A 17,250-nucleotide genomic window follows, 5' to 3' on the forward strand; every position below is an offset into this window, starting at 1 on the left:
ATGTTTCTTCCCCAGCGGGTCACCCAGTGCCAGGGAACTCAGCTGAACCTACCTCCTCCTGCTGCGGACACATGACCATACGGTGACCACCAGATTCTGAACCCGAGCCTGCTCCACATCTAGGTGTCACTGAAGTGTCTGTCCCTGTGCTGCTGCAGGGTGTGGATAAGCACTGTGATGAGTCTTCCAGGCTGCTTATTTCCAGCTCTTCAATGGAGGAGGCACCCTCTTGGTAGGTGATGAGGACCTGGATGGAGCTGAGGGACTGGCTGGCTGAGGGCATCATTCACTTGGCAGAGCTCCCTGTGAACCAAAGAAGAGATAATTAATGCATGGCAGCAGGGTCAAAAACAGGAGCGAGAGCACTCACAGTTGTGAGAGGGATAATCTGATGCAGGACCCTCATGTGGGTGTTCGCCACCGACCTCACCATTGCCTCAGGGACGGTCCACGTCCCCACCAGCCAGTGCGTTGGCACGCTCCTCAAAGTGAGTGACAGGCTTAATGTCGACCACTCCAACCCCTGTGTGGGACCTCTCCCTCCTGTTGTGAGCCAGCTTCTCCTGCATGAAAACAGATGGAGAGTGTGAGCAGGATGCATGCCAAGGCATGATAAGTTTCGGTGGTGAGCGGAGCTGTGGACAGGATGAGGACATGAGCGTCAGAGGATATGAGCGTATTGGAGATGTGAGGGTGTGTGTGAGAGTTAGTGATGTTATCCTTTGAGCTGTGAGATCTCTGTGGATGTGTGATGCATTTGGGAGTTAATGTCGAGAGTGATGAGGTGGTTGACTTACCCTGGTGGAACGGATGAGATCATTCATCCTCTACCTCACTGGATGGCTGACCTCCTCTCCCACTGTCTCCCAGGCTGGATTGGCGATTCTGGTGGACCTCCTGTGGCTAGAGCAAGGGTAGAGGACATTACCTCTAGGCCTCAATGGCAACCAAAAGGCGCTCAAGCGAGGCATCAGTACATTTGGGGGCTGCCATCTTCCTTGGTTTCAGGGCCGTCTGTTGCCTGGAGCAGTCCTGGTCTGTAGACATGGGCCAGGATTTTACGGCTCAGCTGCAGCGTGTCTCCCGCCTCCCCCCTCCCCCCTCCCCCCACAATACCAGCGGGATGCAGCGAGCCATTTAAATCTCCATCTTGTTCGGTGGGACTGTAATATCCCGCCTGGCAGGAAGAGCCGTAAAATCCTGGCCATGAAGTGGGCTGTGCTCTGGTGCGCTTTCAATATGGCACCCAAAGTGCAGAAGCGCTGAGGTGACAGCGTGTTGGGCAAATCCAAGGTCGCCTATCAGCGATCCGGCGTGTTTCCCGTGCATGCATTATTAATGAGGCGGGATGCACTGGGAAACGGATGATACGGCACAAAAACCTGCCATTGCAGCCGGCGGGAAAACGTTTTTCACACTCGCCACCGCTCAATTCAGGGAAAATTCCGCCCAAGAAGTGAGATTCATAAATTGCGTTATTAAAAAAATAAACAAACCACATAGAACTCAGGGTATGATGAGAGAGACTTGGTACAATCCTGTTCCTATTACATGAATAAACAAATGTCAAAACAGCTAGTTGCTGCCTTTCTGGTATCCACTGATTTAAAAAAGTTTCTCTTCCTGACCCACAGAGATCAAAAGAGTTTGTTAACTCCGAGCTAATAACCAGACATTGCTAATGAGTTACCTATTGTAGTTTCTCTGCAAGAAAACGTATCTCTTGTTGCATATTAAGTTCCATTTGTCTGCCCTCAGAAGCACAACACAGCATGGAGGCTCCAAAAACGCTACCAGCTTTTAAGCAACTTTTACTTGGAACATATTTTAATATTGCTTCATCCAAGAATTTCCATGGGGATTTGGAAAAGGAATGACACTAGCTCTAGGCATATAAGTATTCATCTTGTTGAAGGGAACTTTCTCAGCATATGGTTGACGTCTGCAAACCATTTAACTGTTTGGAAATAGATCAGCACCACAAATAATGGCCTCAAATCTTTCCGCCCCCGAGGGTTGGGGGTGGGTGGTTGTCAATGTTTTGGAGAGACTGCAGAAGAGATTCATTAAGATGATAACAGGGACCATACCAGGACTTGCAGACCATAACAATCTATCAGAAGTGTACTTAAAGCCTTTATGAAGGAAAATATAGCCTGAGACTTGCTTTTTCTTTCACTAACTAATATAAAAAATGGATTATAAGAATTCTTTATATATCTAGATTTGAGACTGAATGCAGAAAAATAGATTGAGCAGTTGAGATTGTTCATCTATGAATGGAAGATGAGGCTGGAGGAATTGAATCCTATTCATTTGAACAAAAGAATTTAAAACAGATTGAATAGAAATGTTTAAAATTATGAGGAGCTTTGGTAAGGTGAATTAAGAAAAGTATTTCCACTAATGTGTGAGCCAATAATTGGAGGATGTAAAGTCAAGATAATCAGTAGTAGAATGAAGAGAGAATAAGGTGATAAAAACAAAAAACTACTGTGGATGCTGGAAATCCAAAACAAAACAAAAACAGAATTACCTGGAAAAACTCAGCAGGTCTGGCAGCATCGGCGGAGAAGAAAAGAGTCGGTTGCAGGGTCGTGAGGACTCGAAACGTCAACTCTTTTCTTCTTTGCCGATGCTGCCAGACCTGCTGAGTTTTTCCAGGTAATTCTGTTTTTGTTTTGTAGAGAATAAGGTGATTTGTTTTTACACAAAGGGTTATGACATGGAATGGCCTACTGGAAACATTGTGGGAAGCAGTGTCGGATTGTCATTGGTTCATTAGAACCTGACAACCATAAAATTAATACCTTTAGGAAAGGAAAGCTGCCATACTTACCCAGTTTGGCCTTTTCCATGAGTCCAGTCCCACACCAACTTGATTGACTCTTGGGTGCCCCTCTGAAGTGGCTTAGCAAGCCAATCAGTTGTATTAGTAATGGGCAATATGTCAGCCCTTTCAGCAATGTCACATACCCGAGAAGGAATTAAGAACAATGACTCTCTAATCTGGATATATTTTTAAAAATCTTATTATCATATATTCTTTATATGGCTTGAAGGAGGAAAAGTGGTTTCATGAACCTCTGTCTATATTTGCCTCCTTTTTTCTAAAGGTTTCAAGTATTTTTTTCATTGGTGCCCTGCAAGCAAAATTGTGGGTGTCCATAATTTTGTAGTTGGTGATCTTGTTACAAATAGAATTTTACTAGCAACAGAGTGAAAATCAACCTCACTTGTAATATTGAGAAGTATCACTGTGATACTTCTCAAGCACTATGTAACTAAATAACTGATTGAAGTAGCAAAATGTTCGGCACTGTGCTTGTGGAGTATACAATTGTTGTGCATAATGGTTCAACAAAAATGGAGAAATCCATGGACCTGTAATTTCTGGGATTTTTGATGCCAGACTATCAGCACTCACCATCATTATCCCTCTAAAACTACAACTTCAGGTTTAAGCGCAAGCACAGATTAACGCAGAAATCCTGAAGCTGTGGTCTATCCCTCCCCCACTCCGCCCACCTCCCAGAGCCAGCAATCAGTGGAATTAGTCAATCTGCTGATAATTTCCCCTTTTCCGCTCTAATATCACTGTTTAAAACTCCATAAAAAGTCTGGCCCTGTTCAATCAGATGTAGTTGGGTTTTTGGCAGTTATCTGAGTGATAACAGCTGCTGAATAACCAATGTGACCCTGAGAAAAAGTGGAATATTGTTCTCCATTCTGATTAATTACTAGATTTTAATTTTTAAAAAAGTTTGTTCATGATAATTCAGCTTCTACCTGAACCCCATGGGGTGAATCTTACAGCCTCCTGCTGGCCTATTTGAAGGCTGGAGGGGCGGGGGGGGGTCATAAAATAAATGGGGTGGCCTGCCCACCACCTTCCTGCCCACTCCTGACCTGTCACATGTTACGGTTGGTGGGCAAGGTGTCTGGCAGCCAACCTGCCCTTAGGTTTATTGAGGCTCTTAAGTGGCCAGTTGGTGACCCTTTAAGGGCCTCATTCCATCCCCAGTTGTTCGTCTGGCTGGAGAAAGTGGGAGCAGCCCAAAAGATGTCACTGCACAGGCTGCCAGCGGGCAGGAAGGGTGGGTACTTCCTTAAGGCGGTCCCCTGTGCCCATTAGGGACAGCCCCCCCAAGGTCGTATCTCCCTTTAGCCCTCAGTTGTTGGGGGGGGGGGGCGTGTTTAATCTACCCCCTTGTAAAACCCACCCCCAAATTTTCCAAAACTATATTTCAGTTTCTGCAAAGTTTTTAAAAAGTAGATTGATTATTCATGCTTTTCATCTCCTCATTTGCTGTGAGTGCCAATCGTTTAATGTGATTGGCTGCTTAGACAGCTTGATGACATTACTGTAGATTGATGCTGGGAAACCCCTTTAAACAATTTTACAATCGCTTGCAGATCGAGAGAAATGAAATTATTGTCTTGGAGAGGAAGATGTTTTGAGGAAGATATATTTTAAACATTCACAGATTCCAAATCTTAATCATAAAATTGATTTAGAATCAGAAAAGTTCTGCTTCTGCTTTAGTTGTGTCAGCATCACAGACTAATAACCATATTGCACGAACATTTATGGCTAGTGCTAGCTAAACCAGGCATGACCTGTTGAAATGGTAGATCTGCTAATGAAAACTTATAAAAGGAGATAATCTAAAGGTGGGTCTTGAAGATTTCAAGTGATAGGGCTGTGACTATTCCCTTTGGCAGCTTGTTCCACTGTGGGATTGTACTTAATTGGGATGAAAGATTGTTGATGCACTGTCTTGGAAACAAATGGTCTTTGTAGTTTGTGTCGATGGCCACCTTATGTTTTGTCATTGCCGGAGGGCACCAGGTGCTTGTTCCTGTCAATCCCACCAGTCCGTTCCATATTTTATAGAACACGGTCAGTCTATTTTTCCCCCTCCTTTGCTGTCGTGATTCCCCTTCCAAATCTTTGATCAAGGATGTGCCACTGGTGCACTTCCCATACTGATTCTTTGGGTCGCTTCAATCTTATTTTTATTTCTCTCTATATAAGGATCCCATGCACAATTTGCATTCTCTAGGATTGGACAAACAAATGTTTGGTAAGTGATAACTCTTGTATTTTTGTTGCAAAACCAAAGATTCCTCCTCAGAAATCCAAGAAACCTGTTTGCTTTGGATGCTTTCTGCTGAATGAGGAATCCCCATTGAGGATTATTTTTAGGATGAACCCCCAGGTGTGGTTGGGTATCTACCTGTTGGGTAATTTGATTACAGAGCTTAAAGCTCTCTGTAGGTGGATCTTTTTTGTTGGCAATGCACATAACATAGCAGTTTTTGGCATTGAATGCCATTTCCCCTTGGTTCTGCCATTTTTGCACTTAAGAGTTAAACAAACAAAATCGGCATTCCTGGCTCAGAGTGCTGTTTCCCACAAGAGAATTTTACCAAAGAAGTTTGTAAGGATGTCTTTGACAATAAAAGACTTGGGCTTTGGAATTATACTGAGTATACACACAAATGATTTATGCATTTATGTTTAGCATTTCAAAATAGGCATGAACTCATATAAAAGAATGTTTTAATTTCAAGACCTTTATATTTTTGCTGATGGAGCCCATTAAGACATGTAAGGAAATTGTTACAATCAGCTGCGGGTTTAAATATAGCAAACGTATCATCCACATATCGGAAATATGTGATTGGTAGGAGGTTAGGTTTCATTCCATCGAAGGCACGTTTTCATGGAATCCAACAAAGATGTTTGTGAGAGCTGGGCCTAAAGGGGATCCCATGGTGACACCATCTATTTGGGCATGCATGGTGTCATTAAAACTGAACTCAACTGCGCGAGTTGCCAAGTTCATAAGTTCAATGAATATTGATTTACACGATGGTGGTGGGTCTAGATTGCCATGATATAATGCTGCAGTGCATATATCTATGGCTTTCTTAAGCAGAGCATTGGTGAATAGGCTAGCAATGTCAAACGAGCACACAGACACAGCACTGCTATCGATACGCAAGTCCTGTGTGGCCTTCATAAATGTGAAGGAGTCCTTCACCATGTATGTGGAAAATTTGGTCAAAACTGATTGTAACAATTCACCGATTAGGCCATTAGGCTGATTCATGTTGCACAGAACTGGTCATAGATAAGATGGAGTGTAGAGGGACATCACTTTTGTGTGTCTAGGGCAGCCTATACACACATGGATGCAGCGAACCCTGAGGACAAACCCTGTCATATATATCACACGGTAGCTCATCGCTCTTACACAAGTCCAGCAAGCCGTTTTTATTAGCTTACTTTCGAGCAAGGCTGTCCGGTCATGAATTACTCTGACAACCAATTTAAGGTTGTCAGTCAGGCTCACAGTTTGGCGCATTTGCATATACTGGAAGTTACATATATTAATACACAGTGCCCTGTTCTTTGCAGACAGAAAGAACATATACATATATTGCACCTGTTTCAGCTAAACAAAATAAGTGACAGCCATTCACTGACTCATTCCTCAGAGCAATGCCTTGACCAATCAGGGTCACGCTGCCTGGTTTAAATTTCAAACAATGCTTCGCAGTTAATTGTCAGTTACTGTCAGTGGTGCATTCTCCATCGCAACGCCACTTGCCAACCAATCAGCAGTCTCTTCACACAGTATAAGTTGTTGTCTTCCCCTTATATTGTTATTCTTGCGAGTGTCCTGATGAATGTAAGATGAAAAGCTTAGACATGTCCCTTTTTTCAGCAAGTTTATCTTTATTCTAATATGGGATTGGGAAGGTCGATTTATCCATTGGTTTTACCCCGTTCATTTTGCTTTGTAGCCACATATCCAGCAGATTAAAGGAATCCTTACGTTTTAAAGAAATCTCTTTGGAGAAGAAGCATATAAAAGTGTTTATTGATATTAATGAAGAAGTTAAAAATGTGAAGGAGGTTGCTTAAGAACAATTTTTTTTGTTCCCATTGTTTAGTTTCTATGATATTGTATGGGTCATATGAAGTTGGGTTAAGCAGTATATTGCTGATAAAACTGATGCTGTTTAAACACAGCTTTCTGAGAAGCATACACACCAAAACAAAATCTGGTGGATAGGCTTTAAAAAGCTATCACAATCCCTCAAAGAGCTAACAAATCAAATGCAACCTTAGTATAGGTCTATAGATAGGGCAATTAACTTATACTCAAATCCACTCAGAAGCTAGCATTTTCACTGCTTCCAGGAATTTATATGCCTTGCATGCAGCCAATCATTCTAACTTGTAGAATTTACTATGGACAGTGCAGATGACTTGCCTTAACATGTGAAAGCAGATTATATTAATTGGTTCAGATATCAGAACATAACACATACAGATCATAATGCAATAGGCTTACATGTACACACGTACAATAGTCAAGTGACATTGGATACAAACTTCCATCTGTTCATAGTCTTGTGAGACAATGCTGAATAGGAGCAAAAGGTGCTCATCTTTTTTCAATGAATACAAAGTCTCAATCTCTTCATAAAACAATAGAGCAGGAGGCTATTTGGTCCATCCCACCTATTCCAGGTCTCTGGAAGAAAAATCTACTTAATCTCATTTCCTTTACCTTTGTCGTTTTAAACTTAGGAAAATGAGTGAGGTGGGAGCAGATGAAGGTTAAGGGAAAGGAGAATGGCAGCTGAGGAAGGGAAGAGGAGGAAACAGAGGTTAAGCAATACTTACAAAGGAAAGATGTAGGGATAGTGATGGGAATGAGGCAGTGATAGGAAAGGGAATGAGTGGTGGGAGAATGAAGGTGTAGGGGATCTGATCACAGCAAATGACGAGGCACAAGTGATTGGAGGTTTTGATCTGAAGGGAGTTGGGCCACATTTTCATGACAAGCCCTATCCCAAATGCAACCTTCAGCTTTTTCTGGCTCACTTCCCTGCCACACCGCGCTAGCCACTACTTCCCACCTGAAGGAAAGAAGGAAGTAAAAAGAGATCACATTGAAATAGTCGAGTCTGGAGGAAACAAATGCATAATTGAGGATTGCAACAGCAGGTGAGCAAAGGCAGAGGCAGAGACAGACAATAATACGAAGTTAGAAGCAGATGGTCTTAGAGATTAAAAGGACATGAATGTCAGAAGCTCAATCAGGGTCGGATAGGATGCCAAGGTTGCGAACATCCTAGTTCAGTGTCAGACAGAAGAGGGTTATTTAATTGGTATCCAGGGAATGGAGTTTGTGGCAGGGGCCAAAGACAAAGGCTTCAATCCTCCCAATGTTTAAATGGAAGCAATTTCTGCTCTTCCAATATTGGATGTTCATATGAGAAGGTTGAGAAGGGTAGTGGTGAGGTACAGCTGGGTGCCTTCAATGTACATGTGAAATCTGATGACGTGTTTTTGGATGATATCACCAAGGGGCACCCTATAGATGAGGAATGGGAGAGGGCCAAGGATAGATCCTTGTGGGCAGAGGTAACAATGTTGGAACAGGAAGAGAAATCATTGAGGAGTTTCTCTGTTTAAGATTCGATGGGTGAGATTGGACCCAGGTGAAGGCAGTCTCACTTAGCTGGACAACAGAGGACAGCAGGTGGGCTCTTAACGCTACCCCATGCGAAGCCAGCACCTCTGCAGCCTTGGCAGCCCACCAAATGAGGTGAGCACTGCTGAGGCAACTATGAGAATGCAAAGGTGTTTCAAAACAGAGGCTCCCCCAGAGGGGTGAATATTTTCAAAATTTTTAAAGGGGCCAAGCAGGCAGGACCTGGTGATTGGCCCCTCCTTGGACCATGCTTTGCACATTGCACCGTGTAGACATGGTGACAGTAAATTCATATTTGGGGAAAGATGCAATACTTTCAACCCAGATAACCTGCACAAGACCTTTATCATTCTGTAAAAGCAGAAGAAGACTGTCTTCTGCCTGGGTCCATGATATTATTCAATATAATTATTTCATAGAAGGAGTGTAATTGGATTCTATTTTATCAGTAATCTCACAGGTTAGAAAGATCAAATGGCTCTTGAGCAACAAAGTTGAATGATTGACTGTCAGTGAGAAGTATTGGAGCCCTCAGGTGTCTCTGTGACACAATGTTTAAGGGGCCAGAGGACAAAGACTGAATGGTTCCCAATATATATGTTTTCTTGATCAGCAAATCTGAAGGCTCTGCTGATTCCCGCTTCTCATTACAATATATTTTCAATATCTGCCATGCATAGAACTTTATCACGATAGTTCAATGCCTCAGAAAAGCTCATAAAAAGCATCAAGATAGAGCGGGATAATAGGTAAGTAGACAAAAGGATAAGACTGAGGTAATTGGAAAAGATTCTTGAGAATCATGAGCAGTGTAAAACAGGTTACTGATTCACTATGAGCCCATTATGTACTCCTGTCCCAACAATATCATCTCACAATGCCCACTCACAGTAAACTTTCATTAGCAACAAAATAAACAGAACTCCAGCCATGATTCCACCCTCTGTTTGCAAGCAAATTGCTGATGACAAAGGCCATCTAGCCCAGTTTGTCCCATCCATCCAGATTAACATATGACATATGTATTAGGAGCAGGCCATTCAGTCGCTCAAGTCTTCTCAATCATTTGATAACATTGCCTACATTATACCGGTGACTACAACTCAAAAGTACTTAATTGGCTGTGAAGTGATTTGGGACATCGTGAAAAATGCTGTATAAATGTAGGTTTTGTCTTTCTTTTGTTACACCTGCATTTAGTAGGCAGGTTGACTAGCAATAATGAAATTGGAGGCCCAATGCTGAGTCTCTAAGGATAATTAATCACAGAACAATCAACTGATGCTAGGAAAATGGCTACAAAGAAATCACTACATTTACAAAACAATTCAACTCTGTAGTTAATACAACCTTACAATTCTGACTTCTCTGGCACCAACCCACTCTTGTACAATTGTGCTGTATGCTGCGAATTAGTAGACTATCCACAGGCTCCATATGATGTTTCATCACATTTGTAGTAAATAAATGTGCAAGTAGTATTTTTTTTAAATTCTAATTGTTGTTTGAGGTCTGAGAGAAACAGGCAAATTAAATGGAAAAGTAATTAATAAATAAAAAATGCCAACAGCAAAAAAAAGTGTGTCTGCAAAATCCTAAGAGAAATCATTTCTAGAAGCACTTAAGTCATAGGATTGGGTCTCTATAAAGACCCTTTATGGTAAAAGCCCTTTCTTCTGTTTCTCTGGGATTTCAATGGAATTTTTTTAACCAAAGCTACAATGGATGATCGTGAATCCTCACCCCCCAGAGAAATTTTAGTCCCACAGTGTGACTACCTTCTGCTAGATTTTAAACAGGATGGTGCAGAGTGGGGTGAACCTCAAATGGAGTAGAGATTTTTAAAACCTTTCTTTAAGTAATCTGCTAGCGATAAATAGAAATTTCACTCCCAGACTTCGAAAGAGTAATAAAATGGGTGATAGCGAGTCAACACCCTGTTTTGCTTCATGGTTTTTAGTTTAGAACCATAGAACACTACAGCAAAGAAAAGCAGGCCATTCGGCCCTTCTAGTCTGTGCCGAAATATTATTCCGCTAGTCCCATTGACCTGCACCCAGTCCATAACCCTCCAGACCTCTCCCATCCATGTATCTATCCAATTTATTCTTAAAACTTAAGAGTGAGCCCGCATTTACCACGTCAGATGGCAGCTCGTTCCACACTCCCACCACTCTCTGAGTGAAGAAGTTCCCCTAATGTTCCCCCTAAACCTTTCCCCTTTCACCCTAAAGCCATGTCCTCTCGTGTTTATCTCTCCTAATCTAAGTGGAAAGAGCCTACTGGCATTTATTTTGTCTATACCCCTCATAATTTTGTAAACTTCTATCAAATCTCCCCTCATTCTTCTACGCTCCAAGGAATAAAGTCCTAACCTGTTTAATCTTTCCCTGTAACTCAACTCCTGAAGACCCGGCAACATCCTAGTAAATCTTCTCTGCACTCTTTCAATCTTACTGATATCCTTCCTGTAGTTAGGCGACCAGAACTGCACACAATACTCCAAAGTTGGCCTCACCAATGTCTTATACAACCTCACCATAACATCCCAACTCCTATACTCAATACTTTGATTTATGAAGGCCAGTATGCCAAAAGCTTTCTTTACAACCCTGTCTACCTGTGATGCCACTTTCAGGGAATTATGTATCTGAACTCCCAGATCCCTTTGTTCCTCCACACTCCTCAGTGCCCTACCACTTACTGTGTATGTCCTACCTTGGTTTGTCCTTCCAAAATGCAACACCTCACACTTTTCTGCATTAAATTCCATCTGCCATTTTCTGGCCCATTTTTCCAGTTGGTCCAGATCCCTCTGCAAGCTTTGAAAGCCTTCCTCGCTGTCCATAACGCCTCCAATCTTAGTGTCATCAGCAAACTTGCTGATCCAATTTACCACATTATCATCCAGATCATTGATATAGACAACAAACAACGATGGTCCCAGCACAGATCCCTGAGGCACACCACTAGTCACAGGCCTCCAGTCTGAGAAGCAATCATCCACTACCACTCTCTGTTTCTTATGTTTGTTTTGGTGAGACCCAAGATTGTCAAGTCACCAACACAGCATGTCATCAGAATTGTGTCTACTTTAGAGCATAATGAAAACTTTGACTGCTATTTATGTTAGTTTAAATTCAAAAGAGAATTTTGAGAACTGTACAGTATTTTTGTGGTACTAAACGTTGAAAGTGACACACCCACCCTCAGCAGCCCCAACCTCCTCCCCAACCACCCTTCTATTCCCTTCCAACCTCCTTTGTCCCTGAACTTTCCCCCACCTCCCTGCAAATTCCTCCCACTCAACCTCTCCCCACCCCCTTCCAACCTCGCACCCATGCCCATCCAGCCTCCTGCCCACTCCCCCAACCTCCCGCCAACTCCCACTAGTGGCAGATGTTGAATATTTTACCTGAAGTAAGAGTGGATGATGGTCCTTCTCCTATGTCCTCGGATTTAACTGGCCCTCTTTGCTTCTCATTCTTATCCTTACAGTCCAACACATTCAACAAATCAAAGCTTGTGGATGAATCAATGCTGTTGCACCTAAGATAACTGAATTGCTCTTTACAATAACTCTTGCTCTTCTCTGCACAGTACTTCTAATGACTCTTACTCTGCTTCAATGCCAACAAGTGCAATGCAATGGGGAAGACAGATGGGCAAATTAGCTTTTTCACCAAGACCTAGTTTTGAACAAGCCATAATAACCATTAAAAACTATTGAAGCTAGGTTTGTTAAGGAAGGTCATGTTTGACTAACTTGATTGAATGTTTTGAGGAGGTAATAAGGAGGATCAATAAGGGTAGCGTGTTTGATGTAGTCCATGCAGATTTTAGCAAGGCTTTTGTCAAGATCCCACATGACAGATTAGACGGAAAATTAAAAGCTCACGGGGTCCAGGGGAAGGTGGCAAGTTGGAATCAAAATGGACTCAATAAATGGTAATGGTTGATGGGTATTTTTGTCACTGGAAGACTGTTTCCAGTGGGATTCCATAGAACTCGGTACTGGGTCCCTGGCTCTTTTTACAATATAAATTATTTCGACTTAAATGTAGAGGGTAGATTATGATTAATAAGTTTGCAAATAATATGAAAATTGGCCGTGTGGTTGATAGTGAACAAGAAATCTGTAGACTACAGAAAAATATCAATGGACTGATCAAGTGGGTAACAATGTGGCAAGGGGAATCCAATCCTGAGAAGTGTGCATTTGGGGAGGACAAATAAGGCAAGGGAATATTCAATAAATTGTTGGATTCGAGAAGTGTAGAGGAACAGAGAGAGGGGCCTTGCAGTGTATATCCACAGGTTTCTGAACGCAGCAGACAGGCAGGTAATGTGGTCAAGAAATTATACGGAATACTTTCCTTAATTGACCAAGAGGCCATTCTGGAGTATAAGTTGAGAGGTGAAAACACAAATAAGGATGCCTTCCCCTCGGGGATGGGATGCTCGGCCACGCGTAATCTTGCACTGGTCAGCTCATTACATTTGCATGTGCGAGGGGCACAGCGAATCTTACGGCAGGGGTGGGCAGGAAGTCACTGTGCCCACCCTCACCTCAGAGAGTTGAAGGTCCGAGCACCGTATCTAAAGGGCACCCAGACAACTATTAACTGCAAGCCAGTGACATCATTGTTACTGTCGTTATCCCACCCTGCCAGAAAGTGAGGTCGCAGAGCAGACAATGTGTGGCCCCAGTGTTCAGTGATGCCTCCCTGCAGACTCTCCTCCAGGCCTTCTAGGAAAGGTGGGAGGTGCTGTTTCCCAGGAATGGCAGGAGGAGGCAACCCCATCTGATCAAGATGGCCTGGACAGAAGTCACAGCCAAGGTTAGTGCACATGGGGCCCCAAAAGATCCTGGTTCCAGTGCTAAAAAAGGTTGAATGATATGCTGTGTACCGCCGAAATAAGTCTACTCACTGCAAAGTGACACTCATAACAGCATCAGGCAGTGTAAGTGTGCTAGTGCACAGAGGTGTCAGGCAGGGGTTTGCATTGCAGGATGCAGCAGAAGATGGGACATCTACACTGCATGTGTATCAGCCATGTCATGGTGTCAATGTTCTATCAGTTGTAGGACATCATCTTCGTTAATCATTTACTGGGCAAAGGTCAGGAGCTGGCATCAGCATTCATGCGCCTAAAATGCTCATGCACTCATTGGGATGACAGTCAATCTGTCTGCAGGACAAAAACGCTCACAAGAGGGAGTGGTCCCAGGCTGGCAGTGGGCTGCTGGATATTTAGATCCTCACCCCATTTGAGAAGGATGCAGGGAGCTGGGGAGGACCAGGCCTGCAGTGATGGAGAGACAGGACTTTCAGAGGAAGCTAGCAAGGATGCCTCTAGTCTGCAGTTGTCAAATGCGTCATGAGACATTGTTTAGATAAGGGAGTTTGCATAAGCATAAGCTAAATCTTTCTCTTCTCCACTCCAGGTACCAGTGAGCAGGCCAAGGCTAAGAAGAGGAGGCAGCCCACCCCCAGCTCCACCTCTGAGGATACCCCAGAAGCCTCAGATGATGCATCAGCACAGCGTCCACCTGTACCCTCCACCAGCGCAGAGATATTCAACTCTGTGGGCACACATTCTAGAGTAGGCTCAGGGTCACAAACTGGTGAGCGCATCATAACTGATGGAGGTAGTGGTAGCCTCTGACATTCAGAGGACTGCTGGAGGCTAAGCCACTGCTGAGCCCCACGCAGATGACAAGCCTCTGGAATCGGCTATAAAAGATTTGTTAGAGATGCAGAGACAGGCAGGAGAACATCAGGCAAAGATGCCAGAGGCCATGCACGGACTGGAACAAAAGCTGGAAGAGTCTGTCCCTGTCCTGTCTGCTGTCCTGGCTCCGGCATGCAAGTATTTGGCTGCCTCCATGGAAAGGGTGGTGGCCACCTTGAAGACTCAGTCCCAGCAGAACATGCAGTGGCTGCCGCATATGCGCTCGGACCTGCACTCCATTGCTCTCGCCATGGGTGCAGCGCAGCAGTAACTAGGCGAGAGGGGGACGGGACACCTCAATCTTGCTCCTTGTGCCACTCCTCCTGGAGGAGGAGTGTCAACAAGGAATCCGGGGGCTTTGTCCCAGGACATTCCAAGAGTGCGCTGACAATCCTCCTCCCTTCTGCGCGCGGCCCCATTGCCTCTAGCAGGTCAGGCCAAGGAAGATGCACTTGCACCTGAGCAGGAGACCCTTAACAGGCCAGGGCCTTCTAGGCCTAGGGTCACCAGAGGACACCTGTCTAAGTCATCCCAGTCAACAAGGCATAGCAGTCAACAGGCTGCCTCCACCTTAGCTGCAGTTGTCAAGACTGCACCTACATGTAGAGGTAGAAAAAGAAAGATAAAGAAGTTTTGAAGGCACATAGGTGGTAAGGGTGTCCAACCACTGTGTAGACTTTTGGCAGTTGTAAATATACGTTCACTTGCACTGTTTGGAGGTTTCCTGGATTGTCATTATGCTGCCGATTGCTTAAATGGTCGCAGGCATTTAAGGGCATGGAACTTGGTCCCCCATCAGATTCCGATTATGTCTTACATTCGAGTCACTTGTCTCACATTATCAGCATTGTGATCAGTGAACATACCGAGATGAGGATGCTTAAGCATTAGCCATTAATCTTGAATATGCAGCCTAGGTATGCATCAAGCAATCCATCAGTTTCATCCATTGGCCCTATGAGAATGCTGTCTGCGCAGTGCCTGCAGCTAAATCAGTGCATCTCCTGCTGCTTTTGTGTTGATGTGAGGAGGATTCAGAGTACTCAAGGTTAAACAGGCTGAGGAGTTGCAAGGAACACTAGATGTAGTGCGAGGGTGAAAAGCGTGAGGCTCTCCCCTCTGAAGAATAGAAAGCTAGAGGCTTTCCTACATGTTGAGAAAATGGAGAATTGCGTGTGTCCAAACGGACCTGGCTGTCCTTCTCCAAATATAATTTTTAGCTAACATGCAGGTATAGCCAGCAAAGAGGCAACTGGCAAGTTAGCCTCAATTACAAGAGGGATTGAGTGTAGAACTAAAGAGGTTTGGGTGCAGTTGACAGCCTTGGTGAGATCTCACCTGGATTACTGTGTGACCTGTTCCTCTCCTTATCAGGGAAGGATTAGGCCTCACATAAACCAACATGCACCAGGCTTAATTCAGGGACTGGGGAGTTATCCCATGAGGTGAGAGAGAGGGGAATGGGCCTGTATGTTGGATAGTGCACATGACTGAGACGCTATCCATGTGAGGCATACAGGCCCATTCTTTTCCAGGGCTCTGCAGGGTGGATACAGGAGAGATGTTTAACCTGGTTGGGGTGTCCATAATCAGGGAACACAGTAATATGTTGGCCATCTAGGGCTGAAATGTATAGGATTTCCTTCAATTAGAGGGTAATGAGTGGTTGGAACTCAACATCCCATAGGACAGCGCAGGCACCGTCATTGAGTATGCTCATCAATTAGATTGATGGATTTCTAGCTGATAAAGGTTTCAAGGGATTTGGGTACTGAGGGAAATCGGCGACCAGTTACAAAAACAGCCCTGACCAAGGTGAATGGTGGAACAACCTAGGAGGGACAAGTGGTCTACTCAAGCTGTTCTTTCCTTTGCACCTATGTCTCTGGGTCTTTGCAATGTTTAACAGAAGAAATTGTGGCTCATTCAAGATTGAATGTCAGACAAATAGCCCTGGAACTTTGCTGCCAACAAGAATGGTGGAAGTAGAGACAATCAATGATTTCAAAAGGTATTTGAGGGAAACAAACTTGCAGGATGATGGGTATAGAGCATGGGAATGAGTCTGGCTGTTAGTGTATTGAGCAACCACTTGCGTTCTTGCACTTGGCATTACATGGTGGTCATTCATTTTATGCATAAGATTAAGAATTTTGGTTCATTGGTACCATAGAACTGCTTTTACCATGAACACAGACAAGGTTCTGAAAGAGCCTAAATTGGAACAGCCAAATTGTGGGAGCTTTGTGTTGTGGATCGGTCTCCCTTAGGAAATGTTTCACCATGGCTGAGAAAGTCAAATGCATACAGCCACAGAAATCACTTTCAGAGTTGGCATCTATCTCTGCCTAAAAGCTTTTTTAGCCTGAAAATTGTTACTTCAGTAAAAATGGTTTGCAGCATCTCAGTGTTAATATTAAATTGGCCATTCCTTAAAAATTAAACGTACACTCCCACGGTTATCTGAACAAGTCAAAACTATCCTTCTTTAAAATGACTTTCAGTTTTAATGAACAAAAACTCCCATGTTGAGAAAATGGAGATGTGTGGTTGTCCAAATGGACCTGGCTATCCTTGTCCAAATGAGCTAAAATGCAGATGTAGTCAGCAAGTAAGGAGGCAACTGGCGAGTTGGCTAAGTTGTAGTACTCTGGTCTCTGAGCCAGTGGATACACTCCAAGGACTGGAGCACATAATCTAGGTTGACACTCCAGAGTACTGAGGCAGTGCTGCGCTGTTGGAAATGCTGTCTTTGAGATGAAACGTTAAACGGTCTGTCCTCTCAGGATGAAAATGATCCCATGGCACTATCTGAAAAAAGCATAGCGGAGGTTCTCCCTCGCATAATGCTCAATATTTAGCCCTCAAACAACACTACTAAAATAGATTATCTGATCATTATTACATTGCTGTTTGTGGGGCCTTGTTGTGTGCAAACTGACTGCTGCATTTTCTATATTACAACAGTGACTACATTTCCAAAGTGCTGTATTGA

General features: G+C 43.7%; 2 protein-coding genes across 3 annotated transcripts in view; one reads left to right on the forward strand and one right to left on the reverse strand.

Moving 5' to 3' along the window:
- Nucleotides 1-17,250, reverse strand: part of LOC144683536 (peptidase inhibitor 16-like) — a 697,419-nt gene that overhangs the window by 107,727 nt on the left and 572,442 nt on the right. The gene's annotated exons all lie outside the window — the stretch shown is intronic.
- LOC144683537 (protein FAM107B-like) overlaps nucleotides 1-17,250 on the forward strand; it is a 153,153-nt gene that overhangs the window by 57,306 nt on the left and 78,597 nt on the right. The gene's annotated exons all lie outside the window — the stretch shown is intronic.

Source organism: Cetorhinus maximus, chromosome 8 (assembly GCF_964194155.1).
Source record: "Cetorhinus maximus chromosome 8, sCetMax3.hap1.1, whole genome shotgun sequence".
Classification (NCBI taxonomy): Eukaryota; Metazoa; Chordata; class Chondrichthyes; order Lamniformes; family Cetorhinidae; genus Cetorhinus; species Cetorhinus maximus.